This window comes from Rhipicephalus microplus, chromosome 9 (assembly GCF_043290135.1).
Source record: "Rhipicephalus microplus isolate Deutch F79 chromosome 9, USDA_Rmic, whole genome shotgun sequence".
Lineage (NCBI taxonomy): Eukaryota > Metazoa > Arthropoda > Arachnida > Ixodida > Ixodidae > Rhipicephalus > Rhipicephalus microplus.
This window is the reverse complement of record NC_134708.1, coordinates 115,654,261-115,667,313: the sequence shown is the minus strand read 5'-3', so window position 1 is coordinate 115,667,313 and position 13,053 is coordinate 115,654,261. Positions and strand designations below refer to the sequence as shown.

Genomic DNA, 13,053 nt, shown 5'->3' with positions numbered 1-13,053 from the left:
CCGTCAGAACATTTTTCCAAAGCTATCAGCGCAAAGAAAAAAAGCGCCCCACCACCCCCGGGTGGGCTTGAACCTCCAACCTTTCGGTGAACAGCCGATCGCGCTAGCCAATTGAGCCACGGAGACAGTCGTGCTCCACTCTCACCACCGTCAGAACATATGTTCAGTGCTATCAGCTCAAAGAAATAAAAGCGCCGCACCACCACCGGGCGGGCTTGAGCCTCCAACCTTTCGGTTAACAGCCGATCGCGCTAGCCAATTGTGCCACGGAGACAGTCCTGCTCCACTCTCACCACCATCAGAACATATCTTCAAAGCTATCAGCCCAAACAAAAAAAAATCGCCGCTCCGCCACCGGGTGGGCTCGAACCTCCAACCTTTCGGTTAACAGCCGATCGCTCTAGCTAATTGCGCCACGGAGACAGTCCTGCTCCAGTCTCACTACCATCAGAACATATCTTCAAAGCTATCAGCCTAAAGAAAAAAAAGCAACACCCCACTCCCGGGAGGGCTCGAACCTCCAACCTTTCAGTTAACAGCCGATCGCGCTAGTCAATTGCGCCACGGAGACAGTCGTGCTCCAATCTCACCATCGTCAGAACATGTCTCCAAAGCTATTAGCGCAAAGAAAAAAAAGCGCCCCACCACCACCGGGTGGGCTCGAACGTCCAACCTTTCGGTTAACGGCCGAACGTGCTAGCCAATTGCGCCACGGAGATTGTCGTGCTAATCTCACCACCGTCAGAACCTTTCTCCAAAGCTATCAGCGCAAAGAAAAAAAGCGCCCCACCACCACCGGGTGGGCTCGAAACTCCAATTTTTCGGTTGACAGCCGAACGTGCTAGCCTATTGCGCCACGGAGATAGTCGTGCTCCAATATCACCACCGTGAGAACATTTTTCCAAAGCTATCAACATAAAGAAAAAAAAGCGCCCCACCACCCCGGGTGGGCTTGAACCTCCAACTTTTCGGTTAATAGCCAACCGCGCTGGCCAATTGCGCCACGGAGACAGTCCTGCTCCACTGTCGCCACCATCAGAAAATATCTTCAAAGCTATCAGCCTAAAGAAAAAAAAGTGCCGCGCCACTACCGGGTGGGCTGGAAACTCCAAGCTTTCGGTTAACAGCCGATCGCGCTAGCCAATTGCGCCACGGAGACAGTCGTGCTCCAATCTCACCACCGTCAAAACTTATCTTCAAAGCTATCAGCCCAATGAAAAAAAAGCGCCGCATCGCCACCGGGAGGGCTCGAACCTCCAACCTTTCAGTTAACAGCCGATCGCGCTAGCCATTTTCGCCATGGAGACAGTCGTGCTCCAATCTCACCACCGTCAGAACATGTCTCCAAAGCTATAAGCCTAAAGAAAAAAGCAACACACCACTCCAGGGAGGGCTCGAACCACCAACCTTTCGGTTAACAGCCGATCGCGCTAGCAAATTGTGCCACGGAGACAGTCGTGCTCCACTCTCAACACCATCAGAACATATCTTCAAATCTATCAGCAAAAAGAAAAAAAGCGACACACCGTCCCCGGGTGGGCTCAAACCTCCAACCTCTCGGTTAACAGCCGATCGCGCTAGCCAATTGCGCCACGGAGACAGTCCTGCTCCACTTTCGCCACCATCAAAACATATCTTCAATGCTATCAGCCCAAAGCAAAAAGAGCGCCGCACTATCCCCGGATGGGCTCGAACCTCCAACCTTTCGAATAACAGCCGATCGCGCTAGCCAATTGCGCCACGGAGACAGTCGTGCTTCACTCTCACCACCATCAGAACATATCTTCAAAGCTATCAGCGCAATGAAAAAAGCAACACACCACTCCCGGGAGGGCTCGAAACTCCCATTTTTCGGTTATCAACCGAACGTGGTAGCCAATTGCGCCACGGAGACAGTCGTGCTCCACTCTCACCACCGTCAGAACATTTCTTCAGAGCTATCAGCCCAAAGAAAAAAAAGCGCCGCACCCCCACCGGGTGGGCTCGAACCTCCAACCTTTCGGTTAACAGCCGATCGCTCTAGCCAATTGCGCCACGGAGACAGCCCTGCTCCACTCTCACCACCATCAGAACATATCTTCAAAGCTATCAGCCTAAAGAAAAAAAAGCGCCGCAACACTACCGGGTGGGCTCGAAACTCCAAGCTTTAGATTAACAGCCGATCGCGATCGCCAATTGCGCCACAGAGACAGTCCTGCTCCACTCTCACCACCATCAGAACATATCTTCAAACCTATCAGCCCCAAGAAAAAAAAGCGCCGCACCACCACCGGGTGGGCTCGAACCTCCAACCTTTCAGTTACCAGCCGATCGCGCTAGCCAATTGCGCTACAGAGACAGTCGTGCTCCAATCTCAACACCGTCAGAACTTATCTTCAAAGCTATCAGCCCAAAGAGAAAAAAGCGCCGCACCGCCACCGGGTGGGCTCGAACCTCCAACCTTCGGTTAAGAGCCGATCGCGCTAGCCAATAGCGCCACAAAGTCAGTCGTGCTCCACTCTCACCACCGTCAGAACATTTCTTCAGAGCTATAAGCCTAAAGAAAAAAAAGCGCCTACCCCTACAGGGTGGGCTCGAAACTCCAAGCTTTCGGTTAACAGCCGATCGCTCTAGCCATTGCGCCACGGAGACAGTCCTGCTCCACTCTCACCACCATCAGAACATATCTTCAAAGCTATCAGACTAAAAAAAAAAGAAGCAACACACCACTCCCAGGAGGGCTCGAACCTCCAACCTTTCAGTTAACAGCCGATAACGCTTGCCAATTGCGCCACGGAGACAGTCGTGCTCCAATCTCACCACCGTCAGAACATGTCTCCAAAGCTATTAGCGCAAAGAAAAAAGCTACACACCACTCCCGGGAGGGCTCCAACCACCAACATTTTGGTTAACAGCCGATCGCGCTAGCAAATTGCGCCATGGAGACAGTCGTGCTCCACTCTCACCACCGTCAGAACATTTCTCCAAAGCTATCAGCGCAAAGAAAAGAAAGCGCCCCACCACCACCGGGTGGAATGGAAGCTCCAACCTTTCGGTGAACAGCAGATCGCGCTAGCCAATGCGCCACGGAGACAGTCGTGCTCCACTCTCACCACCGTCAGAACATTTCTTCAGAGCTATCAGCCAGAAGAAAAAGAAGCGCCGCACCACCATAGGGTGGGCTGGAACCTCCAACCTTTCGGTCAACAGCAGATCGCGCTAGCCAATTTCGCCAGGGAGACAGTCGGGCTCCAGCCTCACCACCATCAGAACATATTTTCAAAGCTATCAGCGCAAAGAAAAACGCGACACACCACTCCCGGGAGGGCTCGAAACTCCAATTTTTTGGTTAACAGACGGATGTGCTAGCCAATTGCGCCAAGGAGACAGTCGTGCTCCAATCTCACCACCGCGAGAACCATTCTCCAAAGCTATCAGTGCAAAGAAATAAAAGCGCCGCACCACAACCGGGTGGGCTCGAAACTCCAAAGTTTCGGTTAACAGCCAAACGTGCTAGCCAATTGCGCCACGGAGACAGTCGTGCTCCATTCTCACCACCGTCAGAACATTTCTTCAGAGCTATCCGCCCAAAGAAAAAAAAGCGCCCCACCCCCACCTGGTGGGCTCGAAACTCCAATTTTTCGGTTGACAGCCGAACGTGCTAGCCAATTGCGCCAAGGAGACAGTCGTGCTCCAATCTCACCACCGCGAGAACCATTCTCCAAAGCTATCAGTGCAAAGAAAAAAAAGCGCCGCACCACCACCGGGTGGGCTCGAAACTCCAAAGTTTCGGTTAACAGCCAAACGTGCTAGCCAATTGCGCCACGGAGACAGTCGTGCTCCACTCTCACCACCGTCAGAACATTTCTTCAGAGCTATCCGCCCAAAGAAAAAAAAGCGCCCCACCCCCACCTGGTGGGCTCGAACCTCCAACCTTTCGGTGAACAGCCGATCGCGCTAGCCAATTGCGCCACGGAGACAGTCGTGCTTCGCTCTCACCACCGTCAGAACATATCTTCAAAGCTATAAGCCTAAAGAAAAAAAAATCGCCGCACCGCCACCGGGTGGGCTCGAACCTCCAACCTTTCGGTTAACAGCCGATCGCTCTAGCCAATTGCGCCACGGAGACAGTCCTGCTCCACTCTCACTACCATCAGAACATATCTTCAAAGCTATCAGCCTAAAGAAAAAAAAGCAACACCCCACTCCCGGGAGGGCTCGAACCTCCAACCTTTCGGTTAACAGCCGATCGCTCTAGCCAATCGCGCCACGGAGACAGTCCTGCTCTACTCTCACCACCATCAGAACATATCTTCAAAGCTATCAGCCTAAAGAAAAAAAAGCAACACACCACTCCCGGGAGGGCTCGAACCTCCAACCTTTCAGTTAACAGCCGATCGCGCTAGCCATTTTCGCCATGGAGACAGTCGTGCTCCAATCTCACCACCGTCAGAACACGTCTCCAAAGCTATCAGCGCAAAGAAAAAAGCAACACACCACTCTAGGGAGGGCTCGAACCACCAACCTTTCGGTTAACAGCCGATCGCGCTAGCAAATTGTGCCACGGAGACAGTCGTGCTCCACTCTTACCACCGTCAGAACATTTCTTCAGAGCTATCAGCCAAAAGAAAAAGAAGCACCGCACCACCACCGAGTGGGCTCGAACCTCCAACCTTTCGGTCAACAGCAGATCGCGTTAGCCGATTGCGCGACGGAGACAGTCGTGCTCCACTCTCAACACCATCAGAACATATCTTCAAATCTATCAGCAAAAAGAAAAAAAGCGACACACCGTCCCCGGGTGGGCTCAAACCTCCAACTTCTCGGTTAACAGCCGATCGCGCTAGCCAATTGCGCCACGGAGACAGTCGTGCTTCACTCTCACCACCATCAGAACATATCTTCAAAGCTATCAGCGCAATGAAAAAAGCAACACACCACTCCCGGGAGGGCTCGAAACTCCCATTTTTCGGTTATCAACCGAACGTGGTAGCCAATTGCGCCACGGAGACAGTCGTGCTCCACTCTCACCACCGTCAGAACATTTCTTCAGAGCTATCAGCCCAAAGAAAAAAAAGCGCCGCACCCCCACCGGGTGGGCTCGAACCTCCAACCTTTCGGTTAACAGCCGATCGCTCTAGCCAATTGCGCCACGGAGACAGCCCTGCTCCACTCTCACCACCATCAGAACATATCTTCAAAGCTATCAGCCTAAAGAAAAAAAAGCGCCGCAACACTACCGGGTGGGCTCGAAACTCCAAGCTTTAGATTAACAGCCGATCGCGATCGCCAATTGCGCCACAGAGACAGTCCTGCTCCACTCTCACCACCATCAGAACATATCTTCAAACCTATCAGCCCCAAGAAAAAAAAGCGCCGCACCACCACCGGGTGGGCTCGAACCTCCAACCTTTCAGTTACCAGCCGATCGCGCTAGCCAATTGCGCTACAGAGACAGTCGTGCTCCAATCTCAACACCGTCAGAACTTATCTTCAAAGCTATCAGCCCAAAGAGAAAAAAGCGCCGCACCGCCACCGGGTGGGCTCGAACCTCCAACCTTCGGTTAAGAGCCGATCGCGCTAGCCAATAGCGCCACAAAGTCAGTCGTGCTCCACTCTCACCACCGTCAGAACATTTCTTCAGAGCTATAAGCCTAAAGAAAAAAAAGCGCCTACCCCTACAGGGTGGGCTCGAAACTCCAAGCTTTCGGTTAACAGCCGATCGCTCTAGCCATTGCGCCACGGAGACAGTCCTGCTCCACTCTCACCACCATCAGAACATATCTTCAAAGCTATCAGACTAAAAAAAAAGAAGCAACACACCACTCCCAGGAGGGCTCGAACCTCCAACCTTTCAGTTAACAGCCGATAACGCTTGCCAATTGCGCCACGGAGACAGTCGTGCTCCAATCTCACCACCGTCAGAACATGTCTCCAAAGCTATTAGCGCAAAGAAAAAAGCTACACACCACTCCCGGGAGGGCTCCAACCACCAACATTTTGGTTAACAGCCGATCGCGCTAGCAAATTGCGCCATGGAGACAGTCGTGCTCCACTCTCACCACCGTCAGAACATTTCTCCAAAGCTATCAGCGCAAAGAAAAGAAAGCGCCCCACCACCACCGGGTGGAATCGAAGCTCCAACCTTTCGGTGAACAGCAGATCGCGCTAGCCAATGCGCCACGGAGACAGTCGTGCTCCACTCTCACCACCGTCAGAACATTTCTTCAGAGCTATCAGCCAGAAGAAAAAGAAGCGCAGCACCACCATAGGGTGGGCTGGAACCTCCAACCTTTCGGTCAACAGCAGATCGCGCTAGCCAATTTCGCCAGGGAGACAGTCGGGCTCCAGCCTCACCACCATCAGAACATATTTTCAAAGCTATCAGCGCAAAGAAAAACGCGACACACCACTCCCGGGAGGGCTCGAAACTCCAATTTTTTGGTTAACAGACGGATGTGCTAGCCAATTGCGCCAAGGAGACAGTCGTGCTCCAATCTCACCACCGCGAGAACCATTCTCCAAAGCTATCAGTGCAAAGAAATAAAAGCGCCGCACCACAACCGGGTGGGCTCGAAACTCCAAAGTTTCGGTTAACAGCCAAACGTGCTAGCCAATTGCGCCACGGAGACAGTCGTGCTCCATTCTCACCACCGTCAGAACATTTCTTCAGAGCTATCCGCCCAAAGAAAAAAAAGCGCCCCACCCCCACCTGGTGGGCTCGAAACTCCAATTTTTCGGTTGACAGCCGAACGTGCTAGCCAATTGCGCCAAGGAGACAGTCGTGCTCCAATCTCACCACCGCGAGAACCATTCTCCAAAGCTATCAGTGCAAAGAAAAAAAAGCGCCGCACCACCACCGGGTGGGCTCGAAACTCCAAAGTTTCGGTTAACAGCCAAACGTGCTAGCCAATTGCGCCACGGAGACAGTCGTGCTCCACTCTCACCACCGTCAGAACATTTCTTCAGAGCTATCCGCCCAAAGAAAAAAAAGCGCCCCACCCCCACCTGGTGGGCTCGAACCTCCAACCTTTCGGTGAACAGCCGATCGCGCTAGCCAATTGCGCCACGGAGACAGTCGTGCTTCGCTCTCACCACCGTCAGAACATATCTTCAAAGCTATAAGCCTAAAGAAAAAAAAATCGCCGCACCGCCACCGGGTGGGCTCGAACCTCCAACCTTTCGGTTAACAGCCGATCGCTCTAGCCAATTGCGCCACGGAGACAGTCCTGCTCCACTCTCACTACCATCAGAACATATCTTCAAAGCTATCAGCCTAAAGAAAAAAAAGCAACACCCCACTCCCGGGAGGGCTCGAACCTCCAACCTTTCGGTTAACAGCCGATCGCTCTAGCCAATCGCGCCACGGAGACAGTCCTGCTCTACTCTCACCACCATCAGAACATATCTTCAAAGCTATCAGCCTAAAGAAAAAAAAGCAACACACCACTCCCGGGAGGGCTCGAACCTCCAACCTTTCAGTTAACAGCCGATCGCGCTAGCCATTTTCGCCATGGAGACAGTCGTGCTCCAATCTCACCACCGTCAGAACACGTCTCCAAAGCTATCAGCGCAAAGAAAAAAGCAACACACCACTCTAGGGAGGGCTCGAACCACCAACCTTTCGGTTAACAGCCGATCGCGCTAGCAAATTGTGCCACGGAGACAGTCGTGCTCCACTCTTACCACCGTCAGAACATTTCTTCAGAGCTATCAGCCAAAAGAAAAAGAAGCACCGCACCACCACCGAGTGGGCTCGAACCTCCAACCTTTCGGTCAACAGCAGATCGCGTTAGCCGATTGCGCGACGGAGACAGTCGTGCTCCACTCTCAACACCATCAGAACATATCTTCAAATCTATCAGCAAAAAGAAAAAAAGCGACACACCGTCCCCGGGTGGGCTCAAACCTCCAACTTCTCGGTTAACAGCCGATAGCGCTAGCCAATTGCGCCACGGAGACAGTCCTGCTCCACTTTCACCACCATCAAAACATATCTTCAAAGCTATCAGCCCAAAGCAAAAAGAGCGCTGCACTATCCCCGGATGGGCTCGAACCTCCAACCTTTCGATTAACAGCCGATCGCGCTAGCCAATTGCGCCACGGAGACAGTCGTGCTTCACTCTCACCACCATCAGTACATATCTTCAAAGCTATCAGCGCAATGAAAAAAGCAACACACCACTCCCGGGAGGGCTCGAAACTCCAATTTTTCGGTTATCAACCGAACGTGGTAGCCAATTGCGCCACGGAGACAGTCGTGCTCCACTCTCACCACCGTCAGAAAATTTCTTCAGAGCTATCAGCCCAAAGAAAAAAAAGCGCCGCACCCCCACCGGGTGGGCTCGAACCTCCAACCTTTCGGTTAACAGCCGATCGCTCTAGCCAATTGCGCCACGGAGACAGCCCTGCTCCACTCTCACCACCATCAGAACATATCTTCAAAGCTATCAGCCTAAAGAAAAAAAAGCGCCGCACCACTACCGGGTGGGCTCGAAACTCCAAGCTTTAGATTAACAGCCGATCGCGATCGCCAATTGCGCCACGGAGACAGTCCTGCTCCACTCTCACCACCATCAGAACATATCTTCAAAGCTATAAGCCTAAAGAAAAATAAGCGCCGCACCACTACCGGGTGGGCTCGAAACTCCAAGCTTTCGGTTAACAGCCGATCACGCAAGCCAATTGCGCCACAAAGACAGTCCTGCTCCCCTCTCACCACCATCAGAACATATCTTCAAACCTATCAGCCCAAAGAAAAAAAAGCGCCGCACCACCACCGGGTGGGCTCGAACCTCCAACCTTTCAGTTACCAGCCGATCGCGCTAGCCAATTGCGCTACAGAGACAGTCGTGCTCCAATCTCACCACCGTCAGAACTTATCTTCAAAGCTATCAGCCCAAAGAGAAAAAAGCGCCGCATCGCCACCGGGTGGGCTTCAACCTCCAACCTTTCGGTTAAGAGCCGATCGCGCTAGCCAATTGCCCCACAAAGACAGTCGTGCTCCACTCTCACCACTGTCAGAACATTTCTTCAGAGCTATAAGCCTAAAGAAAAAAAAAGCGCCGCCACTACCGGGTGGGCTCGAAACTCCAAGCTTTCGGTTAACAGCCGATCGTTCTAGCCATTGCGCCACGGAGACAGCCCTGCTCCACTCTCACCACCATCAGAACATATCTTCAAAGGTATCAGCATAAAGAAAAAAAACAACACACCACTCCCGGGAGGGCTCGAACCTCCAACCTTTCAGTTAACAGCCGATCGCGCTAGCCAATAGCGCCACGGAGACAGTTGTGCTCCAATCTCACCACCGTCAGAACATATCTTCTAAGTTATCAGCCCAAAGAAAAAAAGCGCCGCACCGCCACCGGGTGGGCTCGAACCTCCAACCTTTCGGTTAACAGCCGATCGCTCTAGCCAATTGCGCCACGGAGACAGTCCTGCTCCCCTCTCACCACCATCAGAACATATCTTCAAAGCTATCAGACTAAAAAAAAAAGAAGCAACACACCACTCCCAGGAGGGCTCGAACCTCCAACCTTTCAGTTAACAGCCGATAACGCTTGCCAATTGCGCCACGGAGACAGTCGTGCTCCAATCTCACCACCGTCAGAACTTATCTTCAAAGCTATCAGCCCAAAGAGAAAAAAGCGCCGCACCGCCACCGGGTGGGCTCGAACCTCCAACCTTTCGGTTAAGAGCCGATCGCGCTAGCCAATTGCGCCACAAAGACAGTCGTGCTCCACTCTCACCACTGTCAGAACATTTCTTCAGAGCTATAAGCCTAAAGAAAAAAAAAGCGCCGCCACTACCGGGTGGGCTCGAAACTCCAAGCTTTCGGTTAACAGCCGATCGTTCTAGCCATTGCGCCACGGAGACAGCCCTGCTCCACTCTCACCACCATCAGAACATATCTTCAAAGCTATCAGCCTAAAGAAAAAAAAGCGCCGCAACACTACCGGGTGGGCTCGAAACTCCAAGCTTTAGATTAACAGCCGATCGCGATCGCCAATTGCGCCACAGAGACAGTCCTGCTCCACTCTCACCACCATCAGAACATATCTTCAAACCTATCAGCCCCAAGAAAAAAAAGCGCCGCACCACCACCGGGTGGGCTCGAACCTCCAACCTTTCAGTTACCAGCCGATCGCGCTAGCCAATTGCGCTACAGAGACAGTCGTGCTCCAATCTCAACACCGTCAGAACTTATCTTCAAAGCTATCAGCCCAAAGAGAAAAAAGCGCCGCACCGCCACCGGGTGGGCTCGAACCTCCAACCTTCGGTTAAGAGCCGATCGCGCTAGCCAATAGCGCCACAAAGTCAGTCGTGCTCCACTCTCACCACCGTCAGAACATTTCTTCAGAGCTATAAGCCTAAAGAAAAAAAAAGCGCCTACCCCTACAGGGTGGGCTCGAAACTCCAAGCTTTCGGTTAACAGCCGATCGCTCTAGCCATTGCGCCACGGAGACAGTCCTGCTCCACTCTCACCACCATCAGAACATATCTTCAAAGCTATCAGACTAAAAAAAAAGAAGCAACACACCACTCCCAGGAGGGCTCGAACCTCCAACCTTTCAGTTAACAGCCGATAACGCTTGCCAATTGCGCCACGGAGACAGTCGTGCTCCAATCTCACCACCGTCAGAACATGTCTCCAAAGCTATTAGCGCAAAGAAAAAAGCTACACACCACTCCCGGGAGGGCTCCAACCACCAACATTTTGGTTAACAGCCGATCGCGCTAGCAAATTGCGCCATGGAGACAGTCGTGCTCCACTCTCACCACCGTCAGAACATTTCTCCAAAGCTATCAGCGCAAAGAAAAGAAAGCGCCCCACCACCACCGGGTGGAATCGAAGCTCCAACCTTTCGGTGAACAGCAGATCGCGCTAGCCAATGCGCCACGGAGACAGTCGTGCTCCACTCTCACCACCGTCAGAACATTTCTTCAGAGCTATCAGCCAGAAGAAAAAGAAGCGCCGCACCACCATAGGGTGGGCTGGAACCTCCAACCTTTCGGTCAACAGCAGATCGCGCTAGCCAATTTCGCCAGGGAGACAGTCGGGCTCCAGCCTCACCACCATCAGAACATATTTTCAAAGCTATCAGCGCAAAGAAAAACGCGACACACCACTCCCGGGAGGGCTCGAAACTCCAATTTTTTGGTTAACAGACGGATGTGCTAGCCAATTGCGCCAAGGAGACAGTCGTGCTCCAATCTCACCACCGCGAGAACCATTCTCCAAAGCTATCAGTGCAAAGAAATAAAAGCGCCGCACCACAACCGGGTGGGCTCGAAACTCCAAAGTTTCGGTTAACAGCCAAACGTGCTAGCCAATTGCGCCACGGAGACAGTCGTGCTCCATTCTCACCACCGTCAGAACATTTCTTCAGAGCTATCCGCCCAAAGAAAAAAAAGCGCCCCACCCCCACCTGGTGGGCTCGAAACTCCAATTTTTCGGTTGACAGCCGAACGTGCTAGCCAATTGCGCCAAGGAGACAGTCGTGCTCCAATCTCACCACCGCGAGAACCATTCTCCAAAGCTATCAGTGCAAAGAAAAAAAAGCGCCGCACCACCACCGGGTGGGCTCGAAACTCCAAAGTTTCGGTTAACAGCCAAACGTGCTAGCCAATTGCGCCACGGAGACAGTCGTGCTCCACTCTCACCACCGTCAGAACATTTCTTCAGAGCTATCCGCCCAAAGAAAAAAAAGCGCCCCACCCCCACCTGGTGGGCTCGAACCTCCAACCTTTCGGTGAACAGCCGAACGCGCTAGCCAATTGCGCCACGGAGACAGTCGTGCTTCGCTCTCACCACCGTCAGAACATATCTTCAAAGCTATAAGCCTAAAGAAAAAAAATCGCCGCACCGCCACCGGGTGGGCTCAAACGACCAACCTTTCGGTTAACAGCCGATCGCTCTAGCCAATTGCGCCACGGAGACAGTCCTGTTCCACTCTCACTACCATCAGAACATATCTTCAAAGCTATCAGCCTAAAGAAAAAAAAGCAACACCCCACTCCCGGGAGGGCTCGAACCTCCAACCTTTCGGTTAACAGCCGATCGCTCTAGCCAATTGCGCCACGGAGACAGTCCTGCTCTACTCTCACCACCATCAGAACATATCTTCAAAGCTATCAGCCTAAAGAAAAAAAAGCAACACACCACTCCCGGGAGGGCTCGAACCTCCAACCTTTCAGTTAACAGCCGATCGCGCTAGCCATTTTCGCCATGGAGACAGTCGTGCTCCAATCTCACCACCGTCAGAACACGTCTCCAAAGCTATCAGCGCAAAGAAAAAAGCAACACACCACTCCATGGAGGGCTCGAACCACCAACCTTTCGGTTAACAGCCGATCGCGCTAGCAAATTGTGCCACGGAGACAGTCGTGCTCCACTCTTACCACCGTCAGAACATTTCTTCAGAGCTATCAGCCAAAAGAAAAAGAAGCACCGCACCACCACCGAGTGGGCTCGAACCTCCAACCTTTCGGTCAACAGCAGATCGCGTTAGCCAATTGCGCGACGGAGACAGTCGTGCTCCACTCTCAACACCATCAGAACATATCTTCAAATCTATCAGCAAAAAGAAAAAAAGCGACACACCGTCCCCGGGTGGGCTCAAACCTCCAACCTCTCGGTTAACAGCCGATCGCGCTAGCCAATTGCGCCACGGAGACAGTCCTGCTCCACTTTCACCACCATCAAAACATATCTTCAAAGCTATCAACCCAAAGCAAAAAGAGCGCCGCACTATCCCCGAATGGGCTCGAACCTCCAACCTTTCGATTAACAGCCGATCGCGCTAGCCAATTGCGCCACGGAGACAGTCGTGCTTCACTCTCACCACCATCAGTACATATCTTCAAAGCTATCAGCGCAATGAAAAAAGCAACACACCACTCCCGGGAGGGCTCGAAACTCCAATTTTTCGGTTATCAACCGAACGTGGTAGCCAATTGCGCCACGGAGACAGTCGTGCTCCACTCTCACCACCGTCAGAACATTTCTTCAGAGCTATCAGCCCAAAGAAAAAAAAGCGCCGCACCCCCACCGGGTGGGCTCGAACCACC

The 13,053-nt window shown here is 52.6% G+C and overlaps 2 non-coding genes across 2 annotated transcripts; both read right to left on the bottom strand.

The window, feature by feature from the left end:
• Positions 1–1,526: 1,526 nt before the first annotated feature.
• TRNAN-GUU (transfer RNA asparagine (anticodon GUU)) lies at positions 1,527–1,600 on the bottom strand. The gene has a single exon. It is a non-coding gene; the product is annotated as a tRNA-Asn (tRNA).
• A 10,986-nt stretch (positions 1,601–12,586) lies between these two features.
• On the bottom strand, positions 12,587–12,660 carry TRNAN-GUU (transfer RNA asparagine (anticodon GUU)). Its single transcript has one exon. It is a non-coding gene; the product is annotated as a tRNA-Asn (tRNA).
• Between the last annotated feature and the right edge of the window lie 393 nt (positions 12,661–13,053).